This window comes from Lepus europaeus, chromosome X (assembly GCF_033115175.1).
Source record: "Lepus europaeus isolate LE1 chromosome X, mLepTim1.pri, whole genome shotgun sequence".
Taxonomy (NCBI): Eukaryota; Metazoa; Chordata; class Mammalia; order Lagomorpha; family Leporidae; genus Lepus; species Lepus europaeus.
In genome coordinates this window covers 367,132-379,863 of record NC_084850.1, presented here as the reverse complement: position 1 = coordinate 379,863, position 12,732 = coordinate 367,132, and positions in this window count along the sequence as shown.

The window sequence follows — 12,732 nt, the reverse complement described above, 5'->3', positions numbered from 1 at the left end:
GTTGTGAGGCACCTGCCCCAAGGGGTGGGCTGTGGGGCTCATGGCCCCAGTGAACCAGTGACAAAGGACCCACTCTGGGAAAGCAGCCTCATCCTTCCCCCTCCACACACACACACACACACACGCACAGGAGGCCCTCAGCCAAACCCCCTCTTGCCATCAGCGCACTGGGGCCCTCAGTCCCTGGCTCAACAGCTGCCTCTGCTTGCCCAGCCACGGGCTCCCACTCCAGCTCAGGCCACCTCCTGCCCTGAGAATGCACCCCAGATGCACAATGGCCAAGTCCTCCTGCAGGCAAGAGCCAGGAATCAGGGTTCCGGGCACCAAGGTCGGCTCTCGGGACAGCTCCTCCTCCTCCCCCGCAGCCGACCCCCTGGCCGTGCCCCTTGCAGCCTTGGGTGGTCAGGAGCTGCACAGAGCAAGGGACAGAGAGGACCAGGCTCTGGACACACGGGCCAACCCCGGGCCTCAGCAAGGGCTCCCACCTCACCTCGCTGTCCCCGTGTTGCCAGGGAGGAGCCACACAGCCTGCGCCCTCACTTGTCTGTCGGTCCTGGGCTGAGCCGTTGCCTCAGGCTCGGGCCAGCCAGCCCGTCCCAGGAAGACCCGGTTGGTCCGAGCCCAGCAGCAGGCAGACACAGCTGGATCCAGGCTCCACACCAGGCACCCAGCTGTTGCTTGGTTGTGGGGGGGGGCACATTCCGGAAGCCCCTGAAGCTTCCCAGCTGGTGCAGGGTGGGGGCGCAGGGCAAGGTCCACAGGGCTCCTGAGGCATTACCCTCTCCTCATGCTGCACCCAGGATTCTGCACCCTGGGGCACCCATGTCCTGTCCCGTCTCACCCAGAGCCCTCTGCCCTCACCTAAAGGGGCCATCCTGCCCCACATCTCCCCTGGCAGGACCCCTCACCTCACACTGCCCCGGGAAGGGGGAACAGCCTCAGAGCCGAGTCCAGCCAAGCACCTGCCCCCGTCCCCTCCCTGCCCATAATACCCAGGTACCCAGGAGACCATGGGGCTTTGAGGGAAGAGGATGCCAACGTGGTGGGAGTGGGGGGGTGGGGGCAGCCAGGCCCAAGAGGTACCCTGGCAGAGGCTGCAGGACAGACCAAGTGAGGAGCTGGAGGCTACCAGGCAGTGGGCCAGGACGGGGTGACACTGGGACACTGCCCTGGCCAGGGGCCTGCGGGCCCGCTGGCTGGGACCCAGGAGAGGAGCACTGCAGTGTCTCCCACCCAGAGCTGTGGGGCGCGGGCTCAGTCCCACCTGGCCCCTCAAGGACCACCAGGTGGCCAGACCAAAGGGAGGTCCCCGCACCCAACCTCCCTGGTCTGGCCACATCTCGCCCACTGAGACCAGGGAGAGGCTGGGCCGGTCGTCCCAGTGGGGAGCACTGCTCCCACACTGGAAATTCAGCCTGTACCCAGTCCCGGGACCATGGGGCAGGCAGTAGGGCCCCACCGCCCTCCCTCTGCACTGCCACCCCACTGCCTACACCCCAACCTCCCCATAGCCCCATTCTCCTGACCTGACGGTGCTGGAAGGAGACCCAAGTGAGGAGAGGGGCCAGAGGCCCCTAGAGAGAGGTCCCATGCACCCTACAGAGTAGGAGCCCCAGCCACTGCAAATAGCAGTGGTACCGGGCACCCAGCACAGGGAGACGTGGGGCTCCACTGCAGGGCCCAGGGAACCTGCTCCCCAGACACGGCCTGCCACCCTCACTGACACCCAGGGCAGAGCACTCACCGGCCAGGGCCCCCAGCCCTAGGTGACTGCAGCCAGAGGTGTGCAGAGGCCCCCAGGCAGCACTGTCAAAGCTGAAGAGAGTCAGTGGGGCACCGAGCCCTCAGTCACCAGGTATTCCCGAGGGCAGGGCCAGCATCCTTAGAGTGGAGGCCCCGACTGGGCACAGCTGGGGAGGCCCTGGGGGCAAAGCAGCACAGGGGTCTGGAGGCCAGGCCTGGGCCCTCAGGGACAGGGCTACCCAGGTGCTCAGGGACAGGGCTACCCTGCCCTCCTTGGGCTCCCCCCTCCCCAACCACTGGATCCGAGCTGTGCTCAGACGGAGAGGCAGAGAATGGACAGCGAGTCCACCAGGCCTGAGCGTGGGCACAGGATTCCCAGGGTCCCGGGTCAGACACACGGGCGCTGGCCATCCATCCCTCAGGTGCCAACACACTGCTAGAGGGGAAGCCCAGCCACCTGCTCTCCCGCAGCTCCAGTGCTGGGAGACGGCCTTGGAGGGGCCAGCAGCTACCCCCAAGCCCCCTGGCATTCCCCAGTGTCCAGAGCCAAGAGGAACTGCACTTGCCACCACAGCAGCTGTGGGGCCAACGTAGAAGAGAGGGCAAGATCCTCGCTGGGAAGGGAGCTGCGGGACCCGCCCAGGAAGGTTGGGGCACATGTCCCAGAAAGGACATCCAAGGTCCTCCCCTGCAGGAAGTGAGAAGCTCCTTCCCCACCCCACCGCCTCCTCCCTGGGGCGCCCCCACCCCACCCGAGCCCAGGCCCTGCTCACCTCGCAGGGTCCCTGTGGAACAGGGGCCTGTCCGCCGCAGCCTGAGAATGAGACCCCACCTCTCCCAGCCCCGCCCTGCCCCTCCTGGCTGCGTGGGGTGGGGGAACTCCCGTGGGTGCAGGAGGGGGGGGGCCCTCACCTAGGGGCCGGGCTGTGGGGAAGGTGTGGGCCACGGGGTGGGGGCCCCGGAGGTGGGCAGGCTGCACAGGCTGTCCTGAGAGTAGGGGCCCAGGGCCCTGTTCTGAGCAGGACTCCTCGGCCATGGCGCAGCTTCCGTCAAATGCCAGAGAGCACGCGATGCCGGCTCCACCTCCAGATGGTGTCTCTGGGCCCGCTCTCCCTGCTGTGTGTGCGTTCTCTGCGTTTCACTGTGCAACACCCCGAGGTCGGAAGGCCACTCTGCCGCCCAGGCCCGGCCACCAGGTCCCACAGACGTACCCGGCCGGGCAGCCTCGCTTGCACCGCGGGCCCATTCCTAAGGCCTGCTGCTCAGGACCAGGAGTGGACACGCCGGAGGCGGGCAGAGGAGCCCCTCTAGCCTTCTTCCGACGGGTGGCACCCCACCCCCACCCACTCCCAGGGGTATGAGCCTCATCCTCCCCTGCGCTGTTCAGGGCTGACCCCAGAGACCAAGGTGGGTCACGCGGCGGACGGCGCGTCCCCTGGGAGATGAGGACACAGGGAGACAAGCTTGGCCCTGGGGCTCCCTCCTGCTCCCAGGCTTCCATGGGCGCAGGGGAAGCCCCATCTCCTGAGCCCGCCCGTGGAGAGGAACTGACACTCCTGCCAACAGCCCCGGAGCCCAGCTTGGAAACTAGCAGCAGCACCTCCGTCCGATCACAGGGCTGTGGCCTTGACCTAGGCGGGAAGAGAGAGGAGGACCCCGAGCAGGACGCCTGCTGCCCAGAGAACCCCTCGGGAGCCAAGGCTAGGCAACTCGGCAGATACAGAGCGGAGCTTGCATGAAAGGGGCTCGCTGGGCGGGACCTGTGATGCTGCCTTGGGCGCCAGGGCACCCCTGTGGACGGGGAAGGCCACTCTACACGAGCCTGGAGCAAGCCAACCCCCCAGAGACTCCAGAAGCCCTCGGGAAACGTCTGGAAGTTGCGATGACACGAAAACCAGACCTTCTGCCTGACCAAACACAAACCCCAAACCGCAACGCCGAGAGGCAAGTGACACCGTGGGGAGAAATTAGTAGCAGGATGTGACTCAGGGCTCAGTGCCTTAACACACAGGGTGCAGGGACAAACCTCCAAGGAGAAGCCCAGGGGCGGAGGACGGAGGGCGGCACCAGGGGCCCAGGGGAGCCAGGGAAGCCCAAGGCCAAGCCTTGCGCACCTGGAGCCCCGGGCGGACAGCACTGTTGGGAGGCATCCCCACCCTCTGGGAAGAGACCCTGGGTGCCCAGGGCTGCGGCCCCCAGCTGGAAGAGGACACCCTGGGGCCCAGCAGAGACCCAGGGACAAACACTGGCCCCATGCAGCGCAGCTCCTCCCCAGCTCTGCCCCCACGTGGCATCCTCCAGGGCCGGGGAGGCTCTCCGGGGTGGGCGGGCCTGCAGCTTCCCCAGATTGCTGGGCGGGGCCCAGAGCACCCATGCCGGTAAAGCAGCCGGGCACGTGCTGAGACGCACCTCGCAGCGTGCCAGCGTCCAGCGGGGACGGCTGCAGGTGGCACCCACGTTCAGGGACGCCACCTGCGGTCAGGCTGCGGGGGCAGCAGGCTCGCCAAGACCTACCTCCCCGAGGAGGAGACAGCTAGGCCAGGACCCGAAAGGCCCCGCCGACGCCCCACTCGCGTCCTCCTGGAGAACCGGATGCCAGTGGGTGCAGGGCCACACCTGTCAAGGGACGCGAGGAAGCCTCGGTTACTTCCACATCCCCACCTCCGGAAGCAGCCAGACCCCCCCGACAGACCCCAGGTGCCCCGGGGTCCCCCGGGGCTGGGTGCCAGCTGTGCCCCCACCACCCAGGTCCCTGGACGCCGCCTGGCAGCGGGGGGGGGGGGGGGGTGCCGCGGGCCACGCCCAGCCGTACTTTGTGCACTCACTGCAGGGGAGGGAGGGGGCGCTGGGAGGGGGCCAAGCCCCCAGGGGGGAGGCGGGGAGGACCGGGCCGGGCCCTGGCAGGGGGCTGACAGACCCGCCCGCGCCACGGCGGCCAGGGCGGGCGCCCTCTGCCTTCCCGTCACCCAGGGTTGGCGACACAGTGTCTCTGCCGCAATTCCAGCCTGGACGGGTCCTGAGCACGGGAGGGGAGGGAGAGGGACGCCCGCGGCGGGGCGGGTCCCACGCGGCCCTCGGATCCGCGCCGCCCACTTCCCCGGAGGCTCCCACGCGGCCTCTGACCCAGGGGAGCACAGAGGGTTGGGGAAGGGGACCCGACGCTTCTCCGGCTGGGCGGGGCCGAGGGGCCGGCGCAGACCCTCGACCCCGCCTCAGCCTCAGCGGCCACCGCCTCCCGTCGCCTCAGCGCGCCCGCCGGACACCAAGTCCCGCCCTCGCGCCCACCCCTTCCGGCTTCCCTGGCCAACGACGAAGCTCTGCCGGAGGAAACGGGGCGGGAGAGGGCGGAGTTCCGCTCGTCCTCCTGACGGACGCTTCCCTTACCCAATGAAGCGTCCTCTGTCGCGTGCACGTCAGAAGGTGCCAGGGGAGCGAGCGGGCCCGCGGCCACGGTCGCGCGAGAGGCTCCGGGGTGCGCGCTGAGCGCTGCGCGTGGTGTCGGGCGCGGCCTGCTCGTTCGTCCCGCCCGAGAGTCGCGGGGAGCCGGCGAGCGGGTTCAGGAGGCTGCGTCTCCGGCGGCGGGGTCCCGCCCAGTGCCTGCGGGACCCTGGAGGCCGGCGCGGCGGCGGTGCCGAGCGACCTCCGCTCCGGGTGCCGCCGTCGGGCGGACTCTGGAGCGCGGCTCCCAGACGGCCGCCGCGCCGGCCTCGAGGGTCCCGCAGGCACTGGGCAGCCCTCCTGCGTCACAGGAGCCGCCGCCGCTGACCTCAGGGAGACGCGGCCTCCCCGCTGCTGCGCGCGCCCGGCCCGAGGCAGCTGCCTGCGCGCGTGTCCGTGCCTTGATTCTGTCGTCGGGACGCATCACAGAGCATGGAACCTGGCCGCCCACCCCGCTGCGGGGGCGTCGGTCCGCGCGGCCTCACGCCCTGGTGACCCTCCCCTGCCTCCCGGCCCAGGCTCTGCCCGGCTGCGTCACGGACCAGGCTCGGGAGAACCCAGCTGTCGGAGGGGACGTGGTGGCTCCTAGTTGTCCGCCTGCAGCAGTGCCCTGCGGGCTGCCGTTGTCAAGTGTCCATTACTGGCGTAAGTGCCCAGGCGAGCAGTAGGGTCATAGGGAAGTGGCTGCCTGGTTGGAAGGCCAGCTGCCCAGACACCTTGCAGAGTGAGCCCGCTGATTCGGGCCCCCCGGGTGGTGTTTGTTTTTTGGTTTTTACCAAGAGGAGCTGAGTGTGTTGTCTGGTCCCTGTGCGGCCATTTGGGGAGTGAACCAATGGAAGGAAGACCTTTCTCTCTCTCTCTCACTGTCTGTAACTACTTGTCTAATAAATAAATAAAATCTTAAAAAAAAAAAAGCCTTTTGAATCCACAAACTGTCAGTATTTGGCCAAGGCCATAAGCAAAGTGGAAGTTCTCTCCTCCCTTCCTCCCTTCAGAGAAAGGCACCTCCTTTTTTGATGGCCCCTTCTTTCCACTGGGTCTCATTCACAGAGATCCTTCATGTACACCATGTTTTACTACAGTGTCTTGGCTTTCCATGCCTGAAATGCTCCCATGAGCTTTTCAGCCAGACCGGGATGCCTTGAGGGCTGATTCTGAGGTCAGAGTGCTACTTAAAGCACTTGTCATTCTGAGTGCTGTGTGGACCTGCATAGTTCTGATGCAAGTCATTGGCAGGAGTTGAGGCTGGAAGTTGGACCCCACTCACTCAGTTGGCTCCCCCTGATTGCAACACAGAATGCCTGTCTGCTTGTGACCCAGCCTCCTGTTCACGCCCCTGGAAAGGCAGCAAATGGTGGCCCAGCGCCTTGGGTCCCTGCGACCCGTGTGAGATATCGGCTGGAGTTCTGAGATGCGGGCTTCAGCCTGGCCCAGCCCTGGCTCTTGTGGCTTTTGGGAAGTGAGCCAGAGGATGGAAGCATTCTCTTTCTCCACTCTACCTTTCAAATAAAGCTTTAGGACAACAAGGAAATCAGCGAAGATTCCTAAGACAAGGCGATCCGCGGCAATGCTGTGAATTTTGTTTCTCCTAACTTTTTCTGAGCAGTCACCAACATAGTCATTCACTCAGTTTTCAAGGGACTCTGGCATCCATCTTTGTTGTGGCTTCCTTTGTCACAGTGCTACATTCCAGCGTCCCCCGTGTCCCTGCACCAACGTGCAGCTCACTTTTCTCTGTGGGGTTTGCAGAGCATGTCTGCACCATGGGTGCCACCTCGAGCCCCGACTGCTGTACGTTCACACGTTGCTGTTTTTGTCATTAGCAGGCTATCGCACGACTGGTGCAGCTAACAGCCTTGACCGCGCGTCTGTTTCCGGGATAATTATGTCTGAGTGGGACTACAGGGGGAAGTTCACAGGCCTTTATAGTTCCCTCAGATAGCCTGCGTCCCCAAAGACCCTGCCACTTTCCATCGTCCGTCCCCACAGCCTCCCCAGCACCCAGTGCCGACAGTTTGCTACGTGTCACCAACACCCAGGGCTGACAGCTTGCTATGCGTCTGGAAGTGGGCTGGGAGTACGTCGCCTGTATCTGCCCCGTCCTCCCGGCTCCCCACCCTCCCAAAGGCACTGGTGCCTGCCTTGGTGCTGCTACCTTGCCCTCCAGTCCCCAGGTCCCTGGGTCAAGGGGGCACGCTGCTTGGAATTGCCGTTGGGGGGGGGGGTCTTGTTGGTGCCATGCATTGGCCCACTGTGGAGGTCCTACTGCTGTAGTCACGTTCTGCCTCTCGTTCCCTGTGGCCTCTGGGCCCCTTCCCTGTGGCTTCTGGGGGTGCGGGGCTGGGGGCAGGCACACAGGAGGGATTTCAGCCCCCGCCCTGCCAGGAAGGCATCGTTTTGCGGCGGGCAGCCCGCACCACCTCCCTGTGTTCCCAGTGGCTACAGAGACTTCAGAGCAACACCCAGTGGAGAGTGCCAGGGCTCCCAGCAGAACTGCTGAGTGCTGTTGCCAGTTCCCGGGTGACCCCGCCAGCCCAGTCAGCTGCAGCCAGGGCTGCATGAGCCAGTGCTGTGGGGGCAGGGAGTCAGGGTGGCAGCTCTCAGACCCCCAGCGCCTGTATTTGGGTGCCGTGCAGGGGCTCTCCGTCCCTTTTGGGAGAGGGCTTGGAAAAGAAGCAAGCACGGGCCTTGTCCTGCGTCATGTTGGTGCACACTCGGCATTCCCGGGCACGCTCGCTCTAGGGGAGCCCAGGGCAGCTGCAGAGCCAGCGGGGCCAGCAGGGCTGGGGCTGGGGCTGGCACAGCAGGGTGCGGTGCCTGAGAGTCAGGGCTCCTGGCTCTGGAGGCCTTGTGGCCTCAGCAGTGAGTGGGTGTGAGTGAGATCCCTCCCTATATCGGGAGCTCTTGCAGGGCTCTCTGCAGGATCGGGGTGGCATGGATAGAGGAGGGGGCAGGGCCGTCCCGACCTGGGTCCTTGCTGCTCCTGCGAGCAGGGGCTCCTTCCTCGGCCGCACGCGGAGGTCTCTGTGCACCCCTGGCTGAGAGAGCAAGTCGCCTTTCTGCCGTGGCCGCACTGCTGGGGTCTTGGCACAAGCTGCCCTCCCTTGGGGGATGACGCTCTGTCCCGGGGTACCACAGGGGACTCCCAGAGGGGCGGGGCATGATGGGCCAACAGTCTCACCTGGGTCATAGGTCATCAGTAGGTGGCTCCCAGCCCTAGAATGCTAAAGATCAGTTGTGTCCGGAGGAGTCTCTAGCCCCAGGCCCTCGCAGGAGAAGGGGAGCGGGCTGGACAGAGAACCAGCCGTCTTCTGTGTGCTCATCAGGGAGAACTTCCGTTCCCTTCCCATTACCACGAGGCCAGAGAGCCATTCCTGGGCGTCCTTTCTCCTACCCCAGCACTGCTGTGCAGTTGCTCCGCCTCCTCTCTCCTTCCAGTGTCTGAGACTGGGATAGGAAGGAATTCAGAAACTACAGCAGCTTTCGCAAGCCTTGAACAAGAAGCAGACGGAACTTTGACAAGTGGAGCAGCAGGGTCCCCGGAGTAAGCCTCTCGGCCGATGGAGGAAACAACACCTCGATGCGGCTGCAGGGAGCCGTGCACTGGAAGATGATGCCCGGGAAACCTCCCCCTGCCCCGTCCTCCCTGGGAGCTGCTGATTCCGCTGCCTCCTCCTTCCCTGCGACCTCAGAGCCCCTCCTCGGAGATCTGAGCCCCAGGTCCGTCTGCAGCGGCCCTCATGCTGGCCTGTGGGCTCTGGCAACCCCCACCTCTTTCTGCGCCCACCCCCCACCGCTCTGGGGGCAGTAGCCCCTTCGTGTGTCAGCTCTCACACTGCCCTGTTCCTCTCTGACCCTTCAATCCTGGAGCCAACTCCGAGTGCCGCCTCCTGTTATTCAGTTCCCTCTCCAGAGCTACTCTGCGGGTTTTCTCTGGGCTCCTGGCCGGCCCCCGACTCTTACAGAATCGGGCCTTGGTGATGGTGAGGTCCCGGAACACAGGCCTGTGACCTGGAGCCTGGGGGCTGAGGTGGCCGTGCCCGCGGGCTGCAGTCAGGGAGGTCTGAGCATGTTGCCAACGGGGAACTGGGGTGCGAGACCTCGTGACCTGCGCTGCCTCACCGTTCACCTAACTACCACGTTTGCCTGGTTGTTAGGGTAGCCATCTGAGCAAGGGCCCGGGCGGCTCAGGTCCCTGCTGCGCCCGGCAGCCACGGCGGTCACGATGCCCACGAGGATCGTGGTGTGGGATGAGCGCTCCGGCCACGTCCAGGGGAGGAATGATGAGCTCAGAGACCTGGGCTCTCCAGTCCGGCACGGTGAGCGGCCCAGAGGGCTCCCAGGACAGTCTCTACAATCCTTACCGGTTGTACCCGCAGGGCTGACTATTCTGACCTTTAGACACCAAGTTTATTGGTGCAGGTTACAGAATCCCCAGTGTGGGGTGGGCGCTGTGGCATAGCTGGTAAAGCTGCCACCAGCAATGCCGGCATCCCATATGGGCGCTGGTCCTAGTCCGGCTGCTCCACTTCTGATCCAGCTCTCTGCTACAGCCTGGGAGTGCTATGGAAGATGGCCCAAGTGCTTGGGCCCCTGCATCCACATGTGAGACCAGGAAGAGGCTCCTGGCTCCTGGCTTCGGATCGGCTCCCCCTTTGGCCGTTGCTGCCTTTTGGGGAGTGAAGCAGTGGATGGAAGACCTTCCTCTCTGTCTGTAACTCTACCTCACAAGTAAATAAATCAAATCTTTTTTAAAAGGACACACGGAAGTTTCTATGATGCAAAACTCTCATTTAGGAGAGAAGTGAAATATACAGCAAGTGGAAACTAAAAAAAAAAAAAAAAAGAATCCCCATCGTGTGGGATTCCCAGCCTTGCCAGGTGTGTCATGGCAAACGTAGGCAGTGGTTGGGGAGGGGTGGCCCCCTTCAACCTGGAATTGGGGCCTCTGGTTAGAATCAGTAGCAGCCGAGTGTGGGGTGTCCCATGTTCACATTCCCGAGGTCGGGAGCGTTGACGGGGCCTGTCCTGCTCTCTGAGCCACCTACTGATTTGTCCATGACGGGGGCCACTGTCCTGCAGTCCTTGAGAGCCTCCCCTGCTAGTGGAATGGCCTGACCTCCTGTGGCCGGGGGACCGGTGTTCCTTTGTGCAATGTCTGTCCTAAGCTTTCCTGAGCAGCACCTTGCAGGGAGATGCTCACCATCTGCGACACCCTCTGCAACTACCTCCTGTCACCTTACACCCATAGCTTGTGTGCAGTCATATGTTCTTGGAGAACAGACAGAAGGTGTGTCCCAGGTGGCAGAGCTAACATCTCCACAAGTTTTAATGGGGGGGGGGGTCAGCGCCTGGCGCACTAGGTTAATCCTCTGGCTGTGGCACTGGCATCCCATATGGGCACCGATTCTAGTCCTGGCTGCTCCACTTCTGATCTAGCTCTCTGCAATGCCCTGGGAAAACAGTGGAAGATAGCTCAAGTGCTTGGGCTACTGCACCCACATGGAAGACTCGGAAGATGTACCTGGCTCCTGGCTTCAGATTGGTGCAGCTCCGGCCATTGCGGCCAATTGAGGAGTGAACTAACAGACGGAAGACCTTTCTCTCTGTCTTTCCCTCTCACTGTCTGTAACTTTACCTCTCAAATAAATAAATAAAAATCTAATTATTATTTTTTTATTTTTTAAAGATTTATTTATTTATGTATTTGAAAGTAGAGTTACAGAGAGGCAGAGGCAGAGAGAGAGAGAGAGAGAGAGAGAGTCTTCCATCTGCTGGTTCGCTTCTCAGATGGCCTTGAAGGCCGGAGGTACGGCAACCCAAAGCCAGAAGCCAGGATTGTCTTCCAGGTCTCCCACATGGGTGCAGGGGCGCTAGCACTTGGCCCATTTTCCAGTGCTTTCCCAGGCCATAGCAGAGAGCTGGATCAGAAGTGGAGCAGCCAGGACTTGAACTGGTGCCCATGTGGAATGCCGGCACTGCAGGCGGTGGCTTTACCCACTTCAATAAAATTTTAAAAGAACGAGTGTTATGTACCTGCAGAACCTTGAGGAACACCATGGGGAGTAGATTCTCAGACCATCAGAGTAAGGAGGATGAAGCATAACTAGCTGGATCTGGATTCATTGATAGGGATACAATTAGTAGACAATCCACATTGAATGTGTTACAGTTCACAAGTCGTGGTAATTGTCAGGTCATTCTCTTAATTGCATGAAGCTTGAATTCAGTGGTGGCTTGCAATGTACAGTTTTGGACACCTTGTTATGAGGTATAGGGAGAAAGGTACATTCTTAGGGAAACAGCAAGTTTCGCTTGGATTCATTACATGTGACCTGCACACCTTACCCCACAACTGTGTTTCCCAGCATTATTGTTGCAAATGCACACCACAAATCCCACCCCTACCCTCATCCCCCACCAAGCTTTCCTGAGTCTGCAGCCGGTTACTAAAATGATAGCAAGCTGATCCTGGAGAATAAGTGCTTGCTAACACAATTTCCTCCTGGAGGGCCACACCTGTCAAGGGACGCAGGGAAGCCTCGGTTACTTCCACGTCCCCACCTCCGGAAGCAGCCAGACCCCCCCCCCTGACAGACCCCAGGTGCCCCGGGGTCCCCCGGGGCTGGGTGCCAGCTGTGCCCCCACCACCCAGGTCCCTGGACGCCGCCTGGCAGCGGGGGTGGGGGGTGGGGGTGGGCCGCGGGCCACGCCCAGCCGTACTTTGTGCACTCACTGCAGGGGAGGGAGGGGGCGCTGGGAGGGGGCCAAGCCCCCAGGGGGGAGGCGGGGAGGACAGGGCCCGGCCCTGGCAGGGGGCTGACAGACCCGCCAGCGCCACGGCGGCCAGGGCGGGCGCCCTCTGCCTTCCCGTCACCCAGGGTTGGGCGCACAACGTCCTATTCAGGTTACAGTGGGCGGGGCTGACCCTACACTGTCCAGGGGCTCCCCCAGTCCGTGGATCTACGCGAAGGCGTCTCTTTGGCTTCTTCCCCGCAGGAATCACGAAGACCACTGTGTCTCTAGGAAAAGGGTACACGGCACTCCAGTCGTAGCAAGGCCTGCTTCAGACTGTTTGGTTATTGAGGGGTTCGGGCACAGTCTCCTGCTCTGTACAAAGGAACGCAGCTCAAAGGCCCCAGCATGGCCTTTTCCCGCTGGGAAGGCTCCCAGAGGGAGGCTCAGAGCGCCTGACTAGGGCCCCTCCATCTCAGGAACTGCCTGCTGGGCCGCCGTAAATCCCATCCGAGAATACTTTCCTTCTTTCAATGCTAGCAATATACTTCTGTCACCGCTATGGTGCAGCCTAGGGCGAGAATTCAATCCCCAAAATGGCCAACCGGAAGCGAGCGTCTAACGCTGCCGATGTGGCCAAGCCCCATTCGCCAGCTGGCCTCCGGGGATTCAGAAGGCCAGCTGCTTCTCCACTCTGCGCATGCGCCTGTTCGCTCCCCTACGCAGGCGCAGAACGCTATTGCGTCTATGGTCGGAACGTCTGATAGAGCGTCCACCGGCATCGGTCTAGACTCTATGGTCCCTACGCGTAAAGAT